Source organism: Centrocercus urophasianus, unplaced genomic scaffold, assembly GCF_019232065.1.
Source record: "Centrocercus urophasianus isolate 14NV4802_14NV808 unplaced genomic scaffold, USGS_Curo_1.0 seq_48, whole genome shotgun sequence".
NCBI classification, from domain to species: domain Eukaryota; kingdom Metazoa; phylum Chordata; class Aves; order Galliformes; family Phasianidae; genus Centrocercus; species Centrocercus urophasianus.
In genome coordinates, this window is record NW_024885066.1 from 431,583 (window position 1) to 445,772 (window position 14,190).

Genomic DNA, 14,190 nt, shown 5'->3' on the forward strand with positions numbered 1-14,190 from the left:
TGGGGTGTGGCCGGTGCGCCGAGGAGAGGAGAGGAGAGGAGAGGAGAGGAGAGGTAATCAGTGTCTCCACATTTTTTTACTTCCTAGGAAGTTTGGCTAAAAGATCTCCTTTGTTCACCAAGTATTGTCATGTTCTAAAGCACTTTGAATATAAATTTTGAGGGTGAATCATATTTTTGCTTTAAATAAAACTTCCATACTGCAGGATGTGTTTGTCATTGACTGTGTGACTTGTGTGATTGAGCAATTGTTAGAAGGAATGAAGAAGCCAATAATTACCCTGAAACTCCACCAAGGTGTCCTTTATTGACGAAGATATCTGCAGACTTTAGCATCAGCTCTTTCTGATGGGGCAAAAATTGTGGCTTTCCACAGCCTACAGGGCTTTTAGACATGGAGTAATTTAATCACAGCCCAGCATCTCTCACATCCTAGAATACATGCATAATTTGCCCCTGTTGTGCTGAAGCTCAAGCACGGAGCTCACACAGCCCTGAGTATATAGCATAGCAAAAACCAGAACTGAAGTGTCTTTGAGAACATGAACTGGGATTTGAGGTGTAATCCTGGTGGTCAGCAGCCCTTGGAGAGCAGGGATTTTCCATGGACACCTGCTGGGGAGATGGAAGGAGCAGCGCAGGGATCTCCCAACATCTTGGGCAGACAGAAAGACAGAAGACGTTGTGCATGGTCCAGGCCCCATTTGCACGACTGTCCCATGGGATGAGTGGAAAACAAAGCCAAAGATATCTCTGTTTGCCAACAGAGGGAACACAGTGTTTGCATGGGGAACATCTGGAGCAGCAAACAATGCCTGCACTCCCTGGGGGCAGGGTGATCCATGCCAGTCCATGTCATGTTCTGCTGCAGAAGGAGAGGTCATGGGGACCCTCTGGAGAGAATGGAGATTGTTTCTGGGGAAAGAGAGTGACAGCAAATGATTGGAGCCTGCTGGAGGCTTGGTAGCTCCCCACTGCTCTGGCATAACCTCTGGGGCTTGTTTTGCCTGGCGAAGAGGAGGCCAATGTGGGACCTTCCAGCAACTCGTTGACAGGCAGAGTAAAATGATGAGTGGTGGAGCCAGATTCTTCCTGGTGCTGGTGGAAGGTGAAACAAAGAGCAGCAGGAATAGGGTTGGGAGGTTTGGGAGGTCCTTCACTGGGGGACTGATGGGAACATCTCCATCCCAGGGCATTATCAAGGCCTGGTTGGACAAAGCCATGGGCACTCTGTGCTGGTGAAGGTGATGGTCCTGTTCCACAGCAATGAAAAGACTGGAGACCTCCTAATCCCCCTCAGCCAAGGGGATGTGGGAGGACACAAGGACCTGAACTTCACTCAGCAGCAATGCTGGAGTGACAAAAAAACCACTCTGGGCTTGAACATTTCTCTGCTCTCTAGAAGCAAGCAGCTCTGCGCTTTCCATATTCCAAAGAATGTTTTGCATTTTTTTTTAAAAATATGTATCATTTTTTCTTTTAATCTAATTTCAGTCATTCTGGGGAGCTCTCATTAGGAAATGGCCTAGATGGAGCCTTTGCAGGGCTTCCCCTTCCAGCATGGAAGGAGGACTGGAAAAGAGAGGAGAGAAAGCAGCTTCCACCGGGGGCTGCAAACTCTGGCTTTCCTCCAGCAGCACTGCAGCCCAGCGTGGTCGTGTGTCTCAAGCAGTGGCTCTGTGTTCCCTCTCCAGGGGGGTGATGGACGTGGAAGGAATCACAGAATCATAGAATCATGGAATGGTTTGGGTTGGAAGAGAGCTGTAAAATCCTCTGGTTCCAACCCCCTGCTGTCTGCAGGGACACCTCTCACTGCTGGCTGTGAACTGGTTGTTCCCATCCCCGTCCAGACTGGCCTTGAACACCTCAAAGATGGTGCAAACACAACGTGTTCCAGTGTCTCCCCACCCTCATAGTGAAGAATTTCTTCCTAATATTTAGTCCGAGAACCCATAAAACACACATAATGGCACACAGAAATCTCCTTTTCACCCACCCAGCTACTCCTCGCAGCCCCCAGGCTCTGCAGGCTCTCAGGATTTTGCCACCATTCTCCCTGAGTTGTCTTGAAGGGGATGTGGCCCCGCCAAGGGTCCTGCATGACGCAGGTGTCCCCCACATCCCTTGGGATGCTGCCATGCCCCACGCAATGCCTCATCACTCCTTCCAGACGGCATCCTAATTTCCCTCCGGTTTACTCTGCTTTTTGTCACTGACATGTTTGCAAGATGCTAATGACTCCCATTTGGGGTTATTCTTGGAGCAGGGCTGCCAGTGAGCGGCCAGACCTCAGAGGTGGCTTTGCCAGCACCACGCCATCACCAGAGAGGAAACAGAGCAGAACCCACTGCTTTTCACAAGCTATTGGAAAAGCAGTTGCTTTTACCCATGGCATGATTCCTCCTGCTTTTTCTGCTCCTTAAGGGACCATTCTGCTGTGCTGTAGGACAGCTGCAGCTTGGAGAGGGCTGCCTCTGGGGAAGGCACGTGCATTTGGGTGACTCTCTAAACTTTTGCCTTCTCTGTTACAACAGCAGCTTTCCTCGTGGCAGAGCACGGACCAAGAGATGCTGGAGCTGGAGGGGACTCTATTTGGCTCCTGCGGATGTGTCTTTTCTCTGGTATACTGGTCCAAGATTGCCCTGTGGAGGGGCATAGGAAAAACGTGCACAGCTATTTTGCCAAAAAAGGAACCAAAAAGCACGTGTCTCCATACTGTCCTTCACCATATATCTCTTTTTCTCCCCATTCTGCTCTGCCCACGTGCAATCTGCCTCTCTGCGAGCTCTCTGCCTTTCTGTGAAGTCTCTGGGGGGTGGTGAGGGAGCTGCTCTGGTTTATGCACGTGCTGAGGTCCTCATTTATGGCTGGGTTAAAAACTTTTCTGTTCCTTTTCCTTTACCCATTCCCCACATCCTCCAGTGGGACTGGGGGAACCTTTCCAGACCGTGAGGAATTTTCCACCTAAACACCATTCTGACCTACAATTTTTAATTTTTTTTTTTTTTCTGTTGAAAACACATAAAAAGCAAATAAATACAGCATTGAGCTCTCAGCTTCCAAAACAAGAGGGACTTTACCCCGCTCGGTGAGCACCAGTGAATATTTTTAATCAAAAGCCTTTTCTGCAAATAAGCACCCCCATGATCTGTCCTGAGGGGCCCATCCCTGAGTTTCCAGCCCCCTGATGAGGGCTGGGTGCCAGCAGCACATCAGCTTCCTGCAGAGCAGCTCAGCTTCTTCAAACCACCAACACAAAGGAGGGACGCCAAGGAACCCATTGGACCCCGCCAAGCAACACTTGGCTGCCAGGGATGGCTGAAGGCTGAACGTGCTTCTGACGGCGCTGCTGGCAGCCCTGCTTCCCCGGGCTTTGTGGAGCCATCCTTGGAAACGCTGCTGCTGCTTAATAGCAAACATGTGGACATCCTCACCCCTTCCCCTCCGGTGCTGGGGTGTGGTGCAGAGGTGGAGAGGACGGTGAGGTTCCATCCCTCTTCCCCTGGTGAAGGAGCTCAGCCCAGCAGGCAGAATGCACGGGGCTTTCAGCAGCTCCCCTGTGGCCTCAGCACTAAGCTGGCAGCTAAGGGCACTCCTTCAGGCCAGATGCAGGAGGGTTGGCATCCCATGGCAGGGCTGAGGGCAGCTATCAGTGTAGGGTATGAACCTCCAGAGCCCTCCCTTCTCATCCGATGCCCTGCTTTACCCTCTGCTAAGTCCCTTGCCACAGGTCTGGGAACTTTTGGAGGGGTTTCCCTTCCAGATGGATATCTGCTTCAGTGCTTTGCTCACAGTCTCGAGGATGGGATGATTCCCATCCCAATGAGTGCCTCTCAGATCCCCTGGCACTGGGGCCCATGGAGCCATTGCAGACATCTGGAGTGTGAAAACTGGCCCTGGTCCCACCACACCAGCCCTGCTGCTCTCCATGGATGAATCTGGGAGGTTCACGCTGCTGGGTTGTGATGACAGGGGCAGCCTCTAACATGTTCTGCCTGATCATTTCTGTCTGTCCCATTGTGATCCACATCTTCCTGGCACAAGCACTGTGAGATGCCACCAGCCCCAGGGACAGCACGTGGGTTCCTGAACTCCATGGCAAGTTCTCAGAAGGCAAACTGAGCCCCCAGCCCTGCCTCCATCCACGTCAATCCCGCGTCTGTGGTTAGCCAGGCTGTAGAAGTGACTCCTTGTCTTTCCGTTCATCCAGGCAACATTCTTGTCCCAGCACACCAGCTGCAATGTGCTCGAGAGATGCATTTCCTGGCAGTGTTTGAAGGAGCAGAGCTGCAGCTGAGTTCCAGAGATGAATTTGCAAGGGAGATCCTTAGTGTAGGAGCGGGGTCACAAGTACACCACACAGATGAGGGAAAACATTTCTTCTTCCCTGCTTCAATCACCCTTTGGCCAGCCCAGAGGTCACAGAGCAGCACAGAGTGCTGCAGGTGATGTGTCCCTGCAATGCTGTGAGGACAGGGAGAGGAAAAGGACATCTGGCCATCCACAGAGCCTGGATTTGGGGTCACAGGGACCCCAATATCTTTTTATTCTACTGAGATATAAGGACTCCTGAGAGGGGTCTCATGTCTTCTCTGAGCATCTGCAGACACCCGGTGTGGCACAGAGTTCCCTATAAACACAACACAACACTGGGCACCACATCAGGTGCCTGAAGGATCTTTTGCATTGCAACCTTAAAAACTTCCATTGCACCATCTCCCCACCTGGAAAACCTTCATGCATCCTTTCTCAATGGGCTTTTGGGTCCATTTTCTGCAATGCATTGAGGTCCTGGCATCCCAAACTTGAATGACCACCCTGAACGTGGGACTGTACTCACATATGATTGCAGCATTGTGTGGGGCAGCAGAGAAGATCACTGTGCTCACGTTCAGAACATCTGAAGAACATGCTGAATATGTCCTATAGGAATATGAGATTGATTATTTGATCGGAAGCATAAAGATAAAATATTTAAAAGGTTGTAAAATCTGACCTGATTCGCTATCTGATTATTGCAAGTGGATTTAAGCCTGGAGTTGCTGATACAAAACCATAAGTAGCATAATTAGTAACAAGCATCAGTGTGATGAGGTTTCATTTAGTATTTTGTAATCTGAAACAGAAACTGTTTGTGGTATCTTCTGGGATAAAAAAGAAAAGCACAGAGCATCTGCTTCAGACAGTTTGAGACGGATGTGCTGGATCTGATGGAAAGGAAGGAACAGACTCCAAGGCCTGAAGTCTGTTGATTTCTCTGCTGCTGTTATTTCCAGTTAAAGTGTCATCTCACTTGAATTTGCTATCAGAACTTTTTTAGACAGATTTGGAAACGTACGAAGCTCAGTCCCATCGCTGTCTTGTGCAGTGTGTTCCATGTAAGGTAGCAAAACCCAGCAGCATGAGCCCTTGTCTCACAGCTCCTCCTGCGACAGCTGCCAGAAGGGGGATTTTTCACAGGCTTTTTATGTTCAGGAAGAAGAGCCCATCAGCAAACCCAGCACACCAACACGGTGCTCCTCCAGGTGAATTTGGCCACGGCGCTGCTTTCCACACAAAACGATCCCACATCTTAAGAGGAAGAACAGGGATTCCCGTCTCCTGTGGCGTCTGCAGGGAGATTAATTGGAGCTAATGAAAAAGGAAATGTTGAGCAGCTCCCTCTGAAGGCAGTGGAGCTCTCCTAAAAGGCAATTCATCTCCTGGCGCATCCTTCCAGGCTGGGCAGATGAGTCCCCATCTGGAGATGCCTGCTGGTCCCTACAGGCTAACCAGGGATTTAAGGTGATGTTTAGAGATTAAAGCTAGCTCAGATGGCTCTCACTCCCAGGGTGTTTCTGTGTCACAAGATTTAGCACATAAGTTGTGTGTTTTGCAGTCTCTGTTGACTCAGAGGCCCGAAGCAGGGAGCAGAGATGCACCCAGAGCATCACCATGGGCATCACCATCGGCAGATGAAGGAGAGCTGGGGGTGTGACCAGCAGAGTCTTGGAGCAGGCTTTCTTAGGAGACACTGGGAGGCGAAGTGCCTGGCAGGCATTTCTGGAGAGGGAATGAGTGCCTGGAAGAAAGGCTTATTGAAGTCAGGCTGATTGTGTCTGAGATCCCTATCATTGGGTCAGACACGGGTCAAGACTTCAAACTTGAACAAAGAGTCCAATAAGAAGTAGCATGGATAATACTGTGGGGTCTGGCAAGTGAGGATGAGGTCAATAGAGCAAAACTCATCCAAACAATGACAGGAAATGTATGTCCTCTAACAGTGAGAGCTGAAAATAGCCCACATGGAGATGTGGAAGATCTTGGTCAACTGTCATCTGCCCATACTACAGCACCAAGACCTGGAGGTGGTGCTACCAACGGAAGCAGTCACCAGCAGGAGGAAAACCACTTGGAGTTTTGTGCTCTGAGCAGTTTTGCAGCTTAGCAAAAGTTCTTGGTATCTGCGAGTCACATCAGGACAGCAGCAAGGGTTATGGATGCAGAGCTGTTTCCAGATCTAACAGGGCACTTTCACTTCGGTAATGTTGATTTCTCTGCTGCTCCCCAGCACCCAGAGGATATAATATGTCAAACTGGAGGTGTTTGCAGATGAGAGATAACAACTGTTGAAAAAAATTAAATTAAGTGCCTTTAGAAAGTGTTAGCTGAGGCGCAGAAACAAAACAGCTGTGGCTGCAACACCTGGGAGCGAGTGTGAACTCGAGGAATGCAGGAGGGAGATAATATCTTGCTGTTTCACCCAGCAACAGCTCCTGAAGGTAAGTTGTCACCCGGCCAGGCAGGAGGAAGGGACCCTTGGAGCCATAAGAAAGCATGCAGGCAGGTTTCAAGAGGCACATGTGGTCTTGCCAGCCCTTTTATCTGTGCATTCAGTGCATGTGCTAACATTTACATTCCCAAGGCAGTTACGCCATCATTTAATCCTTCTGCTTTGACTCATGTGCTTGCATTCTATCTGTTAGCTGGAGAGCCATCATACTCCCATTGAGCTTCCCATTACCCAGGCGAAGGAGGTGCATTTTGGGTGGCAGAGGATGCTGTGGCTGCCATGTATGGTGACATGGAGCATGGCGTGTCCACCTGGAGCCCCAACATGAGCTACAGACCCAAGGGGACACCTTTGGGGGTGACAGCTGTGTTAGGTGGCATTGCTCAGGGGGATGGCCCAAGCTATAAAGCAATTGTGAGGATTAAAGTGGGGCTGTAGGGGTAGTTAAGGACCAGAGCTCCTTCAGGAACTCAGGATTTGGAGTGCTCCTTGCAGTCACATTGCTCATCTGCCTCTGAAGGCATCAGCAGATTTTCTCCCCACTGATACTGAATTTATGCCTGTCCAAAGGGAACTGGCACAACACTCCCAGACAGGGTCCTTTATCTTTTTTTCCTCAAATGGAAGCAAAAAGATGAACTTGTTCCTCCTCTTTTTTTCATGCTGCCCAATCTCCTTTGTTATAGCTATTCCAAGACAACCATCCCCCCAAGCGGTTCTCAGCCGCAGCCTTGGCCAAGGGGCCACGCTGCAGCCTCTACCAACAGCAGATGAATGAGATGTAGGAGCTGGCAAGGAAAGCTTGCATGAGCACAGAGTGCTGGTAGACAGCAAAGCTCACAGCAGCTTTTAACTTCGGCATTTCCAGCTCCACAAGGAAATCTCACTGCTTGGGTAGAGGGCATGGAACAAACCTGGAACCTGTAAATGTGGCACATGAGTGCTGTGATGAGCATAAATGAGTGGTGGTTTTGTAAGATGAGTGAGCAACAGGGGAACACTGCCTATGACTAGTGTCTCATAAGCAATCTGATTCTGGTCCTAGCTGGAAATTCTGCTCTAGATGATGAAGTGGAGGCCTGTGATGTCCCAGTTTGGGAAGCCTTGTCCTAGCTTGCTTGGGTGTTATGAGATTGATGTAATAAATGTGAGCGTTGTTTGCAGAGCACAGATTTGGAAAAGAAACCTTGGAAAAGCTAAGCCCAAGACTGTCAAGAGAGAGGTAGTTTCCTTTCTCTTTTCCTATTCACCACACCTGCCAAACACTAAGGGCAATCCCAGGAGAACATACTGCATTCAGGAACGGAAAAAAGAGTTTCAGATTTGTAAGGGCTCTTCACTCGTTGCCAGAAGAAACAAAGCAACGAGGGGTTTCGACTTTACAGATGTACAAGATATAGAGAACACTGCACCAATTGTGCCAAGGAGCAGTGGCAGAGGGGGGGCTTAGGTTTGCAGTGTGCAGGTGCTGAGTGCTGCAGGAGGGATAGCTTCACTCCTTCTGCAGCTGATGGGTGTATGGAGAGCCAGCCCTGAGCTCTGGGATGGTCTGCAATTGGGTCTTGGCTCATGTGATCCATGGACAGGGCAGAAAACCAGCAGGGCCCCATTCTCTTGCGCTTCTGAGCCAGTCTGAGCCAGGTGAGATGAACCGATGGTCCTCTCTGGCTATGAAATGTTCACCTCGAAGGTGATATCATGCACAGCATCCAGCCTTGAGCAGTGCAGCAAATGGAGACGTTAGGGCATGATCCTCCCATGCTTTCGTCCTGTGATCACCCCTCCATCTCTGGAGGTGCCCGAGGCCAGGTTGGATGCAGCCCTGGGGAACCAGATCTGGAAGGGGGCAACCAGCCTATGGCACGGATGTTGGAACTCAATGGTCTTCAAGGTCCTTTCCAACTTAAGCCTTTCTATGATTCTAAAATCCTGCTGTTTTTTTAGCATGCAATCCCATGGATAGCACTGGGCATTGCTTTTCCTGGCCCCTCATGAAGCACCTGGCTGTCCCCTGGCAATGAAGTAAAGCTGAGTCTATGTTGTGCCTGGAGTTATTTCCTGATAGTTACTCCAAGAGAACAGCCCCAAAGACTCCTGTGGTCCTACCACCATCTCCTTGCCTCTACCAGGCATGAATGAATGAAACAATGGCACTATCCACTCTGTGAGCAAGAGAGAAACGAACCCATAGGTTTCGTAAATATGAATTTAACAGAAATATGCCTTTCCTTCAAGTGTTTATTTTCACAACCCAGTGGGTCAAACAGCCTGAAAGCAAGGAGATGTTTTCTCAGTAGGCTTCGATGTGAAGCAGTCCAAGAATGCTGGGAATCCTCCACGGTGTCAAGCTGGACGTCTCAGCACTGGGCTGAAAGTCTGTGCAGAGCATCCGTCCTCCACATCTGTTTGGTTTTAATCACAGATTTATTATGAACAAAGGCAGCTCTTGGAGGAGCTACACTCCTCTGACATGCCTGCCTGGCCTGCTGGACCAGATGGACAGAAATAGTTTTGCATATTAGTCAAATTCTGGAAGGCTATTCACCATAAACTATGGGCAGGCATGAGCAGAATGGACATTATATTGTTATTGATTTATAGATGATCACAGAAAATAAATTCTAGCCTTGTTTGGGGATGTTAGCCACTTACGTTTTGGTATTGATCTCATGGCCAAGAGACTGGAATTCCAGGTTTTTGTAGCCCCAAAGCCAGTAGCAATAAAAGTTTATATTATCCCTGGTGAATTTGTGCTGCACGTTGAATTGGAAAACTGATCTGAGGAGCAGAATAGGAAATTATAGCAAGTTCTGACTGATTTTTCTGAATGGTCTGATAGTGATAGGACAAGGGGGAATGGCTTTAAACTGGAAGAGGGGGGATTTAGGTTAGATGTCAGGAAGAAATTTTTTACTCGGGGTGGTGAGGCTGTTCATAGAGGTTGTGGATGCCCCATCGATGGAGGCATTCAAGGCCGGGGTAGATGGGACCCTGGGCAGCCTGGTCTGGTGAGGCAACCCTGCCCATGGTGTGGGGGTTGGAACTAGATGATCTTTGAGATCCCCTCCAACCTAAGCCATTCTATGATTCCATGGAATTAAATTGTTGTACTGGAAACTCAAGGACTCATTTTCTAGGCTGCAGTTGCAGAGCTTTGCTTTTTACTACTTGGTTTTGAATGATAAATATTTAACAAGGCAAACGAGCTCATAATTAAGGGGAGATGGACTGCATTCCTAATGATTCCTAACAAAAGGAAAAGCAATTTCCTCCAAGATCAGCGAGAATTCCCAAATCTCCTCAAGTGAAATCAGAGCGCGTAATGAATTGAGTGAGGAACTGATCTACACCAACCGAGGACGTTCAGCATCTGGTGGAAAATGAGGGGCAGCTCTCATCCCTCCTGCATGGCCTCACCCAGGGGTTAACAGAGGGATTTTCTAGCACCAGCTTACCAACGGACGATGGGAAATCATCTGTCTCTGGACCTCATTTCCTATTTGTAATATGAGGATTATGTTGGCTGTCTCTTAGTTGCTGGAACATTTTTTTTTTTGATGCCAAGATACAAATTGCAACATCTCACGGAAAAAAAATGCTTTTAAAGCATATTTGTTGTTGGAAAATGTTCATATTTGAGTTTGGAATTTTCAAATATTGCTTCATATTTTATGAGAATGTTTTCCCATGGTTATTTTTATTAATTTCAAGGGTTTTACCAAATATGTCCCAACTGTTAACAGAGTGATTTATCGACGTGCCATAGCTGATATCAAATGAAATAAAGTGCAGACTAAGAGGTACGGCCACAGAGCCACAGATGGGGCTGCTCAGCATCCTGCCCATTCATTTAATTAAATAAAACCACACCAAACAGCTTTGCTGGGCCAATTCCTTGCAGCATTTATTTTTCACACTTACAACCTCGATTTCCTAGGTGGGAACAAATGGAGCAGCCTTAACCCCAAGTGCCCCCTATTGCAACACATGGGGAAATCACAACATTTTGAGCAAAAGATGGACAGAATCAGCAGGATGGGGAAAACAATTCTTTTTTTTTTTCCCCACCCCTCCTTTAACTTTGCTCTGAAAAAAAGCTGATTTGTTTTTGGTGAAGTTCACACCCTTCCCTCCCTTTGCCCCTGAAATAGAAAATCAGCCTGAGGTGGATGCTCCATTATAGAAGAATCCAGCACAAATGATTTAAATTAAAATTATAACTCCAAGCAGCGTCCTACAAGGGGACTTTCAGAAAGCCTTAATAGGCAATGATGCTATAGATGGGGCAAGTGAATCACGCCTTTTAACTGCATAATGCTTGCACAATTATATCCAGAAACAGCAATTAAAATGAAAATCAGAAAGGGTAGAAACTTTGGGCCAGATCCTCAGCCAGAGCGAACTGAGGCTGCGTAGAGGCCAATGGACCTCGGCAGATTCGCCCGTGTGAATTGGAGACATTCTGCTCCCCTCCTTGTGCACCCAGCTCTGCTTCCCTAGGGCAGCCCAAGGCTCCATTTATGGAATCCTACTGCTGGGGAAAAAGGCACCTCCTCCCCACAGAGGGAAAAAATCAACATCTGCCTGCATCCCTTACCAGCAAAACAATTTGAGACTTTTACTTGTCTTATCAAGGTGCTTCTGTTTATTTTGTTTATCTACTTATTTATTTATTTTTGGCCTCTTTCTGAGCAGGTGTCATGTAACATCATGTCTTCAGCAAATTCATATGGCAGCCCTGGCAACTGAGAAGCCAAATGGCTCCCAGAGTGCCTTAAGAAAATTATTGCTCCCATCGGAAATTGGGTTATGTAAAAATGAGCCTTTTTTTTTTTTTTTCCCCCATCTTTTCAAAAAGATAACAGACAAACGGTGGGGAAATGGAAGAGAGGAAGTTTCAGGATAGCTACACTGAGGGGAACATCTGGATATGGAGATGCAGATTTCAGCTCCATCTACCCACAGACCCTGGGGAAAAACCACTGCTCAGAGCGAGGGGCGAAAACAGACAGAGAAAAGACTCAACCTCAGATTTTCCAGTCCCGCTGGGTTTGCTTTCCCCAGGGGGTGAGCAGTTCAGCTCAACTGACGCAGATGGCTTTCAGGAAGAGGAATGCTCTGGTTTGGATGAGGGCCACATCTTCCGGACGTCTTCTCCGTCCCCACCATCAGCACTTCAGCGTGCATTTCCATGGCCAATCTCAGCACCAGAGATGTGTGTGTTGTTGAGATGGCTCTCCACCATCCCAAAGGCACCCATGGAGGTGATGCAACAGGATGGGGAGTGCTGCCAGGCGGTGCTGCTCCAGGCTCTGCTCTATGGTGTGGTTGGCAATCAATGAGCATCACCTCCTCCCTGTCCTCACAGCACAGAACATTCCCATAAAACACAATGCTTGGCTCTCTTGCTGACTTTCTTAATGCCCTCTACAAAGGGCATTTAGTGAAATATTTGACCCCGCTGCGAATTCACACCGGGAGGGAAATGATGAAAAGTCTCCTCTTCTTGCCTTTTTGAGGCAGAAAGCAGCAAAAATTTGGTTTCCTTTAAATGCCAAAAAAACTCAGCAGTAATGAGGGAGGCACCCCCTTCCTCCCTAAATATAGTAGGATCAAATTAAAAGTCAAGATCTTTGTTGCTGTTATAAATAGCTAATGAAGTGACAGCATTTGCAGCACGCTGCCAGCCCCTGCCAAGCCGCAGCTCATCAGGAAGTTTCAAAGTGACATGCACCATGGCAGCAACCAACTTTTGTAAGCACAGTCTGGGGAGAAAACAGCAATTATGCAAGAAAACATGGCAAAAACAACCATCTGCTTCATTTTCTCCATTCGTTTGCCCATTGGGTTTTTCGAGTCTGTAGGGCTCGAGTTTGCCACGTTTGCTCCAAAAGAAATAATTGGCATTTTTTTAATTATTTTTTTTTTTTTCCCAGTGAAGCCTGAGATTATCACATAATCACCTGCTGCCCAAAGGAGGCAGTGGCATGGCAAGGAAACGCAGCAGCGTTGGGGAACGAGGTGTCTCTGGACACGCAGAGCTCCAACCTCTCACTTTCCAGCAGTGTGTGAGAACCAATGAACCTTTCCCTTCTCCCCCAAGGCTTGCAATAGCCTCATATTTAATGTAGCTGATCCAGAGGAATAAAAAAAAAAGCCTCTGAAAGAAGAAGAAGAAGAAAAAAGAAGTGTTTTCCATTTGTGTGCCAAAACATATGTGATTCGTTATATCTCTGGCTCGCGCATCTCCCATGTGCTGTGAGAGGGGAAGCAAAATGCAGTGATTTCACTGCTGCTCCTTGGTCATGCTCCTGTTCACATTGTCTCCCAATAGATAACGCTGGCTTGGAAAACACTGTCTGTGCTTGAAAGCCACATGGTGAGAAAAGGGGAAAAATCCCCTGCCTTGCTGTTTGCAGGTAGTAAATCCTCACTGCGGGGTGATGCCGGCATTCCTGGGCGCTGTCTGCCTTCAGGTCAGGGTTTTTCCCTTTCGTCCCGGAGGTGCTGGGAGCAGCGAGCAGTGGGGCTCCCCTTTATCAAGCACAGCTGCAGGGAGATTCCTCAGCTTCATTTTCCTATAACTCATATTTAAAGGCCAACATATCACCCTGCACACACACACAGACTCAGAGCAAACGGGAGAGTGGAAAAAGAGGCTGTGTTAAGAAACACGAAGCTTGGGGCAGCCCATAGATAATTTTTGCCCATCACCTTCCCCAGACTTTAAGCCTATCCCAAGGGAGGGATGGCACAGGACAACAACCCCAGTCCCTTTTGTTTCTATGGATCAGCAGAGCAGTGACTCACATATGACCAAGTGGCATGTTGACCTTGGCCATGCTGGTGGGAGTATTCGCAGCTGCAGATGGAAATGTGAGGCACCATGGATGTAGATAATAACACCAGAAGGCTGAATGATATGTAGTTTAGCTCTAAAATCAGCTGAAACTCTTCAGGTGCTGACAGTAACCTCTGAGCCAGGGATGGTTGGGAATAGAGGTCTTGTAAATGAGCTGCTCCCACTCCTGCCTGGTGCAGAGCCCCAAGCCTATCAGCAGTCACTGAAAAGCAGAAGCATCAGTCAAGTTGTCAGGAGATGACTAAATGAAGATGAAGAAGCCTCATGTTTGCTGCTGCTGTCAATCAAGCACATGGACATCATGAGAAGCAATGGCCTTTAGTTGCTCCACGGGGCATTCAGGAAAAAATTATTCTCTGAAAGAGTGGCAATGCAGTGACATAGGCTGCCCATGGGCGTGGTGGAGTCACCATCCCTGGAGGTGTGGCACTGAGAGATGTGGTCAGTGGGCATGGTGGTGATGGGTTGGCTGTTGGATTTGATGATCTCAGTCCCAGGTGCCCAGTGTTCCTTTGCTCATGAAGCCAACGTGTTGTGTTTGGAGAAGAAACCAGGTG